We start from the raw sequence: 10,413 nt of genomic DNA on the forward strand, positions 1-10,413 counted from the left end.
ATTCGACCCGAAAAATTACTCTCACATAAAAACGTCAATCTGTCCTAAAACACGAATTATAACAACATTAATCACGTAATATATAACAAATAATTTAAAAAAAAATCAACTAATAAATCAAAAAAAATATCAACTAATTTTAAGTAATTAATTTTCTTTACTTAAAAACACAACTAAAATCTGAAAAAAAAAATTAAAAAACAGCTTCGGGAGGTCGGATCTCGTCGGAGACGGTCGGATCGTCGGATCTCGTCGGATCCCGTCCTTTGAAGACCGTCGGATTCGGTCGGATCTCGTCGGATTCCATCGGATTCGGTCGGATCTCGTCGGATTCCATCGGATTCGGTCGGATCCCGACCGAATCCGATGGGATCCGTCCTAAATTCCCAGATTTTTTTTAAAAAAAAATCACTTACAAATCTCATTCAAACCAATCTTAAATAACTAATAACCACTCAAATCTTCTATCCTATCAATCCTACACTAATCAAACCATGAAAAAACCATTATAAAACTAACATTTTTTTGTCATTTTGAGGTATGGAAGGCTATGGAAGTTTGAGAGCTTGATGGAGGTCGGATTTATGGTGGTGGGCGTCGGATTTTGTGTGGTGGGCGTCGGAACTCGTCGGATTTGGTGTGGTTGGGCGTCGGAATGGGCTCACGTCGGATTTGTTGTGGTTGGGTGTGGAGAGCAAATGATAGAAAGTGAGAGCGTGAGGATGAAAGAGATGGAAAGAGATGGAGATGGGACTTATTTTGAATTGAGGGTATTTTCGTCCAAAATTGATACAAAAGTTTAATTTTGGATATTTTTTAAGTAACGGGTCTAATTGAGATATTTTCATAACTTTTAGGTCTAGAAAATGAAATTTCTCCGTTGCAGTTCAGTACCGATTAGATCATGTCAGGTCTTATTCGGTTTTGAATTTGCTTTTATATATAAATATAAAAAATAACATGATATCTGTTATTTTTGTTATGTGTGTTTTGTTTTTTTACCACTCCTGCTACTAACCATCATAAAGAGTTTTAAAAAAAGAGGTACTTTATTTTAAATTATTAAGTTGGATAATATAATAAAACTAAATGTTCGGTAAGCTTTGTAATTGCATAAGTAACTATGGAATAATATTACTTCAACCGATAAAGCTTTTATCAAGTCCATGCTGCACCCGATTATGGGCTTACATAACTCGCCTTCTGAACATTTTGGAATTTTACCCTCTCTCTCTCTCTCTCTCTCTCTCTCTCTCTCTCTCTCTCTCTCTCTCACACACACACACACACACACACACAAACACACACACAAGGCTTACCGACTTTACTCTCTCTCTCTCTCTCACACACACACACACAAACACACACACAAGGCTTACCAACTTTAGGCCTATAAATTTTGGAGAAAAAAAAGGAATTGTACGTCAAAACTAAAACGCAACAATCAAACCCAAAAAAAAAAAAAAAATGTTCAACATGAGGGCATCAAAACCCACGTCAAACAAAACTTCCCACCATTTCCTCATTTTCCTTGCGATCATCCTAGCGACAATTACATCTCAATCTTGCTCCGCAAGAAACAAACCCTACCTCAAACCGTGCAAGCGATTCGCCCTCCACTTCCACAACATCCTCTACGACGGCGCCAACTCAGCGAACGCGACCGCGGCCACGGTGGCAAACAAGACCGGCCTCGGTCCCTACAACTTTGGTATGCTCGTCGTTTTCGACGACAAGACCACGCGCGACCCTAGAATCCGGTCCCCAGAGCTCGCCAGAGCTCAGGGCTTTTACTTCTACGACATGAAGACCGACTACAACGCGTGGTTTGCGTACACCTTGATCTTCAATTCGAGCGATTACAAGGGGACTTTGAACATCATGGGCGCCGATATGATGATGGACGAGACCAGGGATCTTTCGGTGGTCGGAGGCACGGGAGATTTCTTCATGGCTCGAGGTATCGCCACGTTTCGTACTGAAACCTACGGAGGCGATTATTTTAGGCTCAATATGGATATCAAGCTATATGATTGCAACTTTAGTTTTTAATCTAGTATTATTTTTTTTTTTTGGGGTCTAAATATGTGTAATTTCCTTTGTGTTTGCAAACGGCTACTACTACTACTAGCCTTATAGTGCTGTGATTGTTTGTTTCAAATAAGGATCGATGTTTTCGTTTCATTCTGTATGGTGACTTTTAAACATCAATAACGAACTTCTTGGAGTGATTTTAACTATTTTGTATGACATATATATAATATATTCATGAAGTAATGATCCAATTTTTTTTCATTTTTGGCCAAGGACCCTGGTAATCTCTTAATGCGTCGTTACCGATGGTGTCAACCGCGAGGTATTTTATAAACAAATAAATTTTAACAAAGAAAATTAGACGTTTCACACATATAATATAGTTATTGAAATCACCGCCGACAGATCAATCCTCCAAAATAAACCATATATCAACAAAATACTCAATAAAAATTAATAAATCAACTAAATATAAACCACAATCAACTCAAAATTAACCAAATCAACCAAAATAAATCGAATCAACAAAATAATCAAGAATTTGATTGAATTCAAAATCAACTCAAAACGAACCAAAATCAATTAAATCAACTTACGAATCAAACATAATAAAGTTTTTGCGAACACAGATAATTGCAAAATCGTGGACGAAAAACTCTTGATGGTGAGTAAAAGTTTGCAGTTATAACCTGGGATAAGTCGCATCAGATCACGTTTTTTTGTGAAACCTTACCTGACACGTGCGCTTTGCATAGAATTCTCCAGGATCTATGTGGTGAGGGGAATTCTAAATATCGATTAGGAGACGAGAATGAGAAATTGTGTAATTAACTCAAAATGGACACATAATTCCCTAAATATCTCAGGCTAGAAATTATTTCTAGAATTCTAAAATGCGCTTGATATTATACGTAGTACCTAATATCTAAACATAAACATTCCTTTGTTTTTGCGATTATTAGCTTTCGTCTATCGTCGCCGAAGATTATTTGGAAAAGAAATTGATGTGTAGACGAAGACCAGGGTTAATAAGAAATGCACACGTAGAATAAAATATTCGTAGAAAGCATGAAAAATGAGGTATAATAGGAAAACGCTTTGTAAATAAGGTATCCCAGGTAATATGTACAACGAGGAGTGACTTAACCCTACTTTGGATAAGGGCTCAAGAGGTGGTTCATGGCAATGGGCTTAAGGAAGTGAGTGCAGAAAAGAAGTGGAAATTGCCTCTAGTAGTGCTTTTTCTTTTTAGCCAATCGCACGCTGAATAAAAATTCTATTGTGAAAATACGTTTTCGAGTTATAAACAATCATTTTTATTTTTATTTTATTTTTTTTATTTTTTATGTTTACATATATTTAAAAAGCAAATTACTTACCGACTTGGGTTTCATTTAACTTTATAAACTATTTACGGCTTCATTTATAAGAAAAATATATGTTTACAATTTGAAAAAGCACTATTTTTAAAAGAATTTTAAAAGAGACTATTTTATGAATATTGTACTTTTAAAATACTATATTCTTGTTCATTATGCAAAAAAAGAAAGATGGAAGGCAATCAATGGAATGAGAGAGGTGTCAATATTGTTGACTAAGGGGAAGGGATATATCCCTCCGTTTTTGGAATTAATTTTTAAAAATGCCGATGCATTTTTTGAGGCCTAAACGATAGAATTTGGTTAAAATCATTGTTAGTTTTGGATCAGATTACAATTCCTCGTGCGAGCCTGATGCAGGATTTAAAACGCAAGGCAAAAGCCACTCATGTCAATAATGTAAAAAAAAAAAAAAAAATTAAAAAAACGGTGGAAATTTCTAAAAGGGAAGGAAAATGTAGCTAGATGAGTGGTAAAGAAGCGTCTGAATTCAAACATGCTAGTAAAATTCTCAAGATTACACAATGGTTACTTAAGTGTTGTAAAAACTTTCTAGAACACTAAAGTACACAACGATACAGAAGTATTGTAGAATCATTTTACAACAGTTTTTAAGTGTCGTAAAATTCACAATTTGTAGTAGTGTTGCTTTCTTTTATCCTTCAATGTTTGTTTCAATGCCCATTATTTTGATTTTCTTGATTTTAGTTGGATTAAGACGAACACTAATCGAACATCCCACGAGATTTGTCAGGGATGCCTCAGACCTTCCAAGTTGTTTAGGTAAATTTAGCTCCTTATTTTTTTTTTTTTTTTTTTTTTTTTTTTATAATAATCCCACGACTATATACATAGGTTCTTTAACATGTTTCTTGTTTCGTTGTGCGGCAATTTTTCTGCTTGCGGACAATAAATATTTTGTCGTGCAAAGTTTAAATTGTTGCAGTCTCTAGTCATGAAAATATTCCCAACGTAGTATTCAAAACAATTTTTAATCTAGTCATTTTTTTTTGTCTAAATATGTGTAATTTCCTTTGTGTTTGCAAACTACTACTACTACTACTAGCTTATAGTGATGTGCTTGTTTGTTTCAAATAAGGATGTTTAGTGTGTTACCATATAACTAGTTTAGTTTAATCTTATGGTGACTTTTAAAAATCAATAACGAACTTCTTGGAGTGATTTTAACTATTTTGTATGACATATATAATATATTCATCATGAAGTAATGATCCAAACTTTTTCATTTTTGGCCAAGGACCTGGGTATCTCTGAACGCGTCGTTACCGATGGTGTAAACCGCGAGCTATTTTATAAACAAATAGAATTTAAGAAAGAAAATTAGACGTTTCACACATATAGTCACTGAAATCACCGCTGGCAGATCAATCCACCAAAATCAACCATATCAACAAAATAATCAATAAAAATTAAATTGAAAATCAACTAAATATAAACCACAATCAACTCAAAATTAACCAAATCAACCAAAATATATCGAATCAACAAAATAATCAATAATTTGATTGAATTCAAAATCAACTCAAAACAAACCAAAATCAACATAAATCAACCAAATCAACTTACGAATCAAACATAATAAAGTTTTTGCGAACACATGGAAAATTGCAAAATCGTGGACGAAAAACTCTCGACGGTGAGTAAAAGTTTGCATTTATAACCTGGGATAAGCCACGTCAAACGCAAAAGATCACGGTTTTCTGCGAAATCTTACCAGACTCGTGGGCTTTGCATAGAATTAGCTCAAAATGGACACATAATACCCTAAATACCTCAGGCTATAAATTATTCTAGAATTCTAAAATGCGCTTGATATTATACTTAGTACCTAACATATAAACATAAGCATTGATTCGTTTTCGCGATTATTAGCTTCGTCTATCGTCGCCGAAGATTATGGAAAAGAGCTCGGTTGGTTTAGACGAAGACCAGGGCTAATAAGAAATGCACACGTAGAATAAAATATTCTTAGAAAGCATGAGAAGTGAGGTATTATTATATAAAAAAAAAGTTTTGTAAATAAGTATCACATCGGATAAGCGCTCAAGAAGTGGTTCATGGCAATGGGCTTAAGGAAGTGAGTGCGGAAAAGAAATGGAAATTTCCTCTAGTAGTGCTTTTTTTTTTTTTTTTTTCTAAAAACCAATCGCTAGGATACGGTAAATAAAAATTCTATCATGAAAATAGTGTTTTCAAGTTATAAACAATTTTTTTGATGTTTACATATATTAAAAAAAAGGGTTATTAAGTTATATAGCCACACGGTTATAGTGAATTGAGATATAACCCACATTTCGTTAATTTCTTGTAAATAACCAAATTAACTTATTAACAGATTAATAAAATACTTATTTAATCCAGCCAAACATGTAAAAAATGTAGTTAATAGGCTGCCACGTATGCAAGTTGGCTATTTACAAATTATTTACCAAATGTTGGTTAATTTACAATTCTTATAGTTTAGGTGGCTTACGTAGCCAATTTTTTGTAAAAAAAATTACTTACGTTATTGAGTTTCATTTAACTTTGTTAACTATTTACGGCTTCATTTATAAGAAAAAAGATATATGTTTACAATTTAACAAAAAAATACTATTCTTAAAAGGATTTTAAAGGACACACTGCTTACTTTGTGAATATTATACTTTTAAAATACTATTCTTGTACATTTTTTGAAAAAAGAAAGATGGAAGGCAATCAATGGAATGAGAATGTATCCTTCCGTTTTTCGAATTATTTTTTAAAATGTCGATGCATTTTTTGAGGCCTAAACGATAGAATTTGGCTAAAATCGTTGTTAGTTTTGGATCAGATTACAATTCCTCGTGCGAGCCTGATGCAGGATTTCAAACGCAAGGCAAAAGCCACTCATGTCGATAATGTAAAAAAAAAAATTAAAAAAACGGTAAATGTCTAAAAAAGATGGAAAATGTAGCGAGATGAGTGGTAAAGAAGCGTCTGAATTCAACTTGTTAGTAAAATTTTCAAGATTACACAACGGTTACTTAAGTATTGTAAAAACTTTCTATAACACTGAATTACACAACGATACAAAATGTTGTAAAATCATTTCACAACAGTTTTTAAATGTCGTAAAATTCACAATTTGTAGTATTGCTGATTCTTTTATCCTTCCATGTTTGTTTCAATGCCCATTATTTTGATTTTGTTAATTTTAGTTGGATTAGTACGAAATCTAATTGAACATCCCACGAGATTTGTCAGGGATGCCTCAGGCCTTCGAGCTGTTTAGGTAAATTTTGTTAGGGTTTTAAATCCCTAAAAATTAATCCTAATTCAATTCAAGAGAAACCAAACCATAGATCTTAATAGCGGAAGCGTACCTGAATCCATGGATTGCAAACACCAAAAGTTGGATGGTCTTCTGATTGCAGTTTGCCTGAGTCTGGAGAATTCTTGTTGATGGGGATACAAGAAAATAATCGTACGTTCTGCAATCAGGGACCTACCCTGTTATTAATAACTGCCAGGCAGTTACTAATAACTATTTCTTATTTCTAATTTGGCCCCTCATCAAATTAGATTAGCACTTATGGTAGCCACATAATAACTTCATGACAAATATGTCCTTAAGTCACAAACTTTATTCTAAATTAGACCACATCAATTTTGACTTAATTAATAATGACCCAACACATTTATTTAATGACATTAGCAGTCCCAAAATTATTCTAACAATCTCCCACTGGACTACGCATGTATAAAATAAATGTGTCAACCTTAGCGCGCATAAAATTGTCATTATTATGATGTGACATATTACAATCTCGTCCATCAATTACATCAATATAGGATCAAAGTTGTTTTCGTTGTATCATCACAACTAAACACGTCAATGGTCACATACATCAATATAATCAAATGACATAGATCAATCATGAATATGTGGTAGATAAAATTATATGCAAGGTGATCTATTCATATCAATTTTATCCGATCCTACTTTAAAGAGATCAAACTTTATCCTGAATATGCAAAATGTAATAAACTAATACCATAAATCTGATCAGAAACAATAAATATGTGTGTTTACAAACAACACAAGCAAACATAAAGCACACAACATAAATAAAACAAATAAACAAACTCCCACCGAATCTAGATATCCTGAAGCTCTACAACACCCATATGAGAAGTGTGTTCGTGAAAGACCTTCGGTGGTAGACCCTTTGTAAGAGGGTCCGCTATCATGGAGTTTGTTCCTAAATGCTCTATGTAAATCTGTCCACTTTGCACTCTTTCCTTAACAACTAAGAACTTGATGTCGATATGTTTCGACTTCGTCGAGCTCCTGTTGTTGTTGGAATACATTACGGCTTATTTATTGTCACAATATAACTTAAGCGGCCTTTCAATTCCTTCCACAATACGCAGCCCCGTGACAAAATTCCTCAGCCATATACCATGGTTGGATGCCTCATAACATGCTACGAATTCTGCTGCCATGGTGGATGAAGTTATAAGAGTCTGCTTTGCACTCTTCCATGATATAGCTCCACCACCCAACAAATAGACATAGCCTGATGTGGATCTCCTACTATCTTGGCATCCCGCAAAATCGGAGTCAGAATAACCAATGATCTCCAAATGGTCTGACCTCCTATATGTGAGCATGTGATCTTTTGTTCTTTTCAAGTACCTCATGACTCGTTTGGCTGCTTTCCAATGATCCATACCTGGATTGCTTAAGTATCTGCCTAAAACTCCAACAATATACGCAATATCAGGACGCGTACAAACCTGAGCATACATAAGACTTCCAATTGCCGAAGCATAGGGAACCTTATCCATTTCTTGAATCTCAAGATTTCCTTTTGGGCATTGATCGAGACTGAATTTGTCTCCTTTAGCGACAGGGGTGTCTCCTGGTTTACAATCATACATGCCAAATCTTTTGAGCACTTTATCGATGTAGCTCTTTTGTGATAATCCAAGTAAACCTCGAGAACGGTCTCGGTAAATCTGGATTCCTAATACAAAAGAGGCATCACCAAGATCTTTCATCTCAAAATGGGTCGATAGAAATTTCTTGGTTTCATGCAACATGCATTTATCGTTAGTGGCAAGTAGTATGTCATCAACATATAAAACCAGGAACATATGTTTAGTTCCATTGAACTTGTGATACACACAATCATCAACAACATTGCTCTCAAAACCATACGAGAGAATCACTTGATGAAATTTGTGGTACCATTGACGGGAAGCTTGCTTTAGTCCATAAATGGATTTTGTCAATTTGCAAACCATCTTCTTTGGGTCTCCCAACACAAAGTTTTCAGGTTGCACCATATAGATTGTTTCTTCAATGTCTCCATTGAGAAACGCCGTCTTGACATCCATTTGATGGAGTTCCATATTAAAATGTGCAACAAGTGCCATGATTGTCCGAAAAGAGTCCTTTGATGAAACCGGAGAAAAGGTCTCTTTAAAGTCAATCCCTTCCTTTTGAGTATAACCTTTTGCTACAAGACGAGCCTTATACCTCTCCACATTACCCATCGAATCCCTTTTGGTTTTAAAAATCCATTTGCAACCAATAGGTTTCTTTCCTTCAGGCAATGGGACAAGTTCCCAAACTTTATTGTCTTGCATAGACTTATACTCTTCATTCATCGCTTCAATCCACTTTACAGAGTTTGTATCATTCATGGCATTTTGGAAGTTGACAGGGTCATCTTCCATCACACCACAACCATCCTCATTTTCGAGAAGAAAAACTATGTAATCATCTGGTATAGCATTTCTCCTTTCTCTAGTGGATCGCCGCAAAGGCACTTGATCTTGAGGTTGTTGAGTTTGAACCTCAGGTGGTTGAATGACAATGTCTTGTTGCTCTTGATTGATGACAGGAACATAATCCTGAACATTATCAAAAGTAACTGGAATAGGAATCAAACTTTCCTCAATATGAATTGTTGAGTCCGAATCCTCCTGAAAGACAAAGTCTTTTTCTTTATTTCTCCCACCAAACTCAATATCCTCAAAGAACGTTGCAGTTCCCGTCTCAAAGATTGTCTTAACTTTAGGATCATAAAACTTATACCCCCTTGATCGCTCAGGGTACCCAATAAAGTAGCTGCTTACTGTTTTGGTATCCAATTTCTTTTCACTCGGCCTATAAGGCCTTGCTTCAGCAGGACAACCCCAAATATGAAAATGCTTTAAACTAGGCTTTCGCCCGGTCCAAAGCTCATAAGGTGTTTTGACAGCGGCTTTAGTTGGTACCCTATTTAAAATGTAGGCTGCGGTCTTGAGTGCCTCTCCCCAGAGTGATTCTGGTAAGATTGAATGACTAATCATACTCCTTACCATATCCATAAGAGTCCGGTTTCGTCTTTCAGCAACACCATTCATTCTGGGCGACCCAGGCATAGTGTACTGTGGGACGATACCACACTCATCTAGGTATCTGGCAAAGGGTCCCGGACGTTGTTCACCTGAGCCGTCATATCTACCATAGTACTCACCACCACGGTCAGATTTGACTTTCTTTATCCTTTTGTTGAGTTGGTTTTCAACTTCGGCTTTAAATGATTTGAACACGTCCAATACTTGGGACTTTTCATGAATAAGAAAAATGTATGCATATCTTGAATAGTCGTCTATGAATGATACAAAATATTGTTGACCATTCCAAGAAGGAGTAGGAAACGGTCCACAAATGTCTGTATGTATCAACTCTAAGACGTCTGTTTCCCTTAATGCACCTATTTTCTTCTTTATAGTCTGTTTTCCTTTGATACATGCAACACATACATCAAAGTCCGAAAAATCAATTTGATCCAAAATTCCTTCGGAAACAAGCCTTTCAATTCTATTTCTAGAAATGTGACCTAATCGCTTGTGCCATAAAGAACTTGAATTCTCATTGCTTAATTTGCGCTTAGTACCACGTGATTCCACATTCAAGGTTTCATTATAAGAAGCAACAGTTTCAAGCATATAAAGATTGTCA

At 35.2% G+C, this 10,413-nt stretch overlaps 1 pseudogene; it reads left to right on the forward strand.

The window, feature by feature from the left end:
- The first annotated feature begins 1,444 nt into the window (after positions 1–1,444).
- Positions 1,445–2,065, forward strand: LOC149405402 (dirigent protein 5 pseudogene; annotated as a pseudogene).
- The last annotated feature ends 8,348 nt before the right edge of the window (positions 2,066–10,413 follow it).

Source organism: Urtica dioica, chromosome 2, assembly GCF_054948205.1.
Source record: "Urtica dioica subsp. dioica isolate 48M chromosome 2, U.dioica_male_clone48M_v1_H2, whole genome shotgun sequence".
In the NCBI taxonomy this organism is placed as follows: domain Eukaryota; kingdom Viridiplantae; phylum Streptophyta; class Magnoliopsida; order Rosales; family Urticaceae; genus Urtica; species Urtica dioica.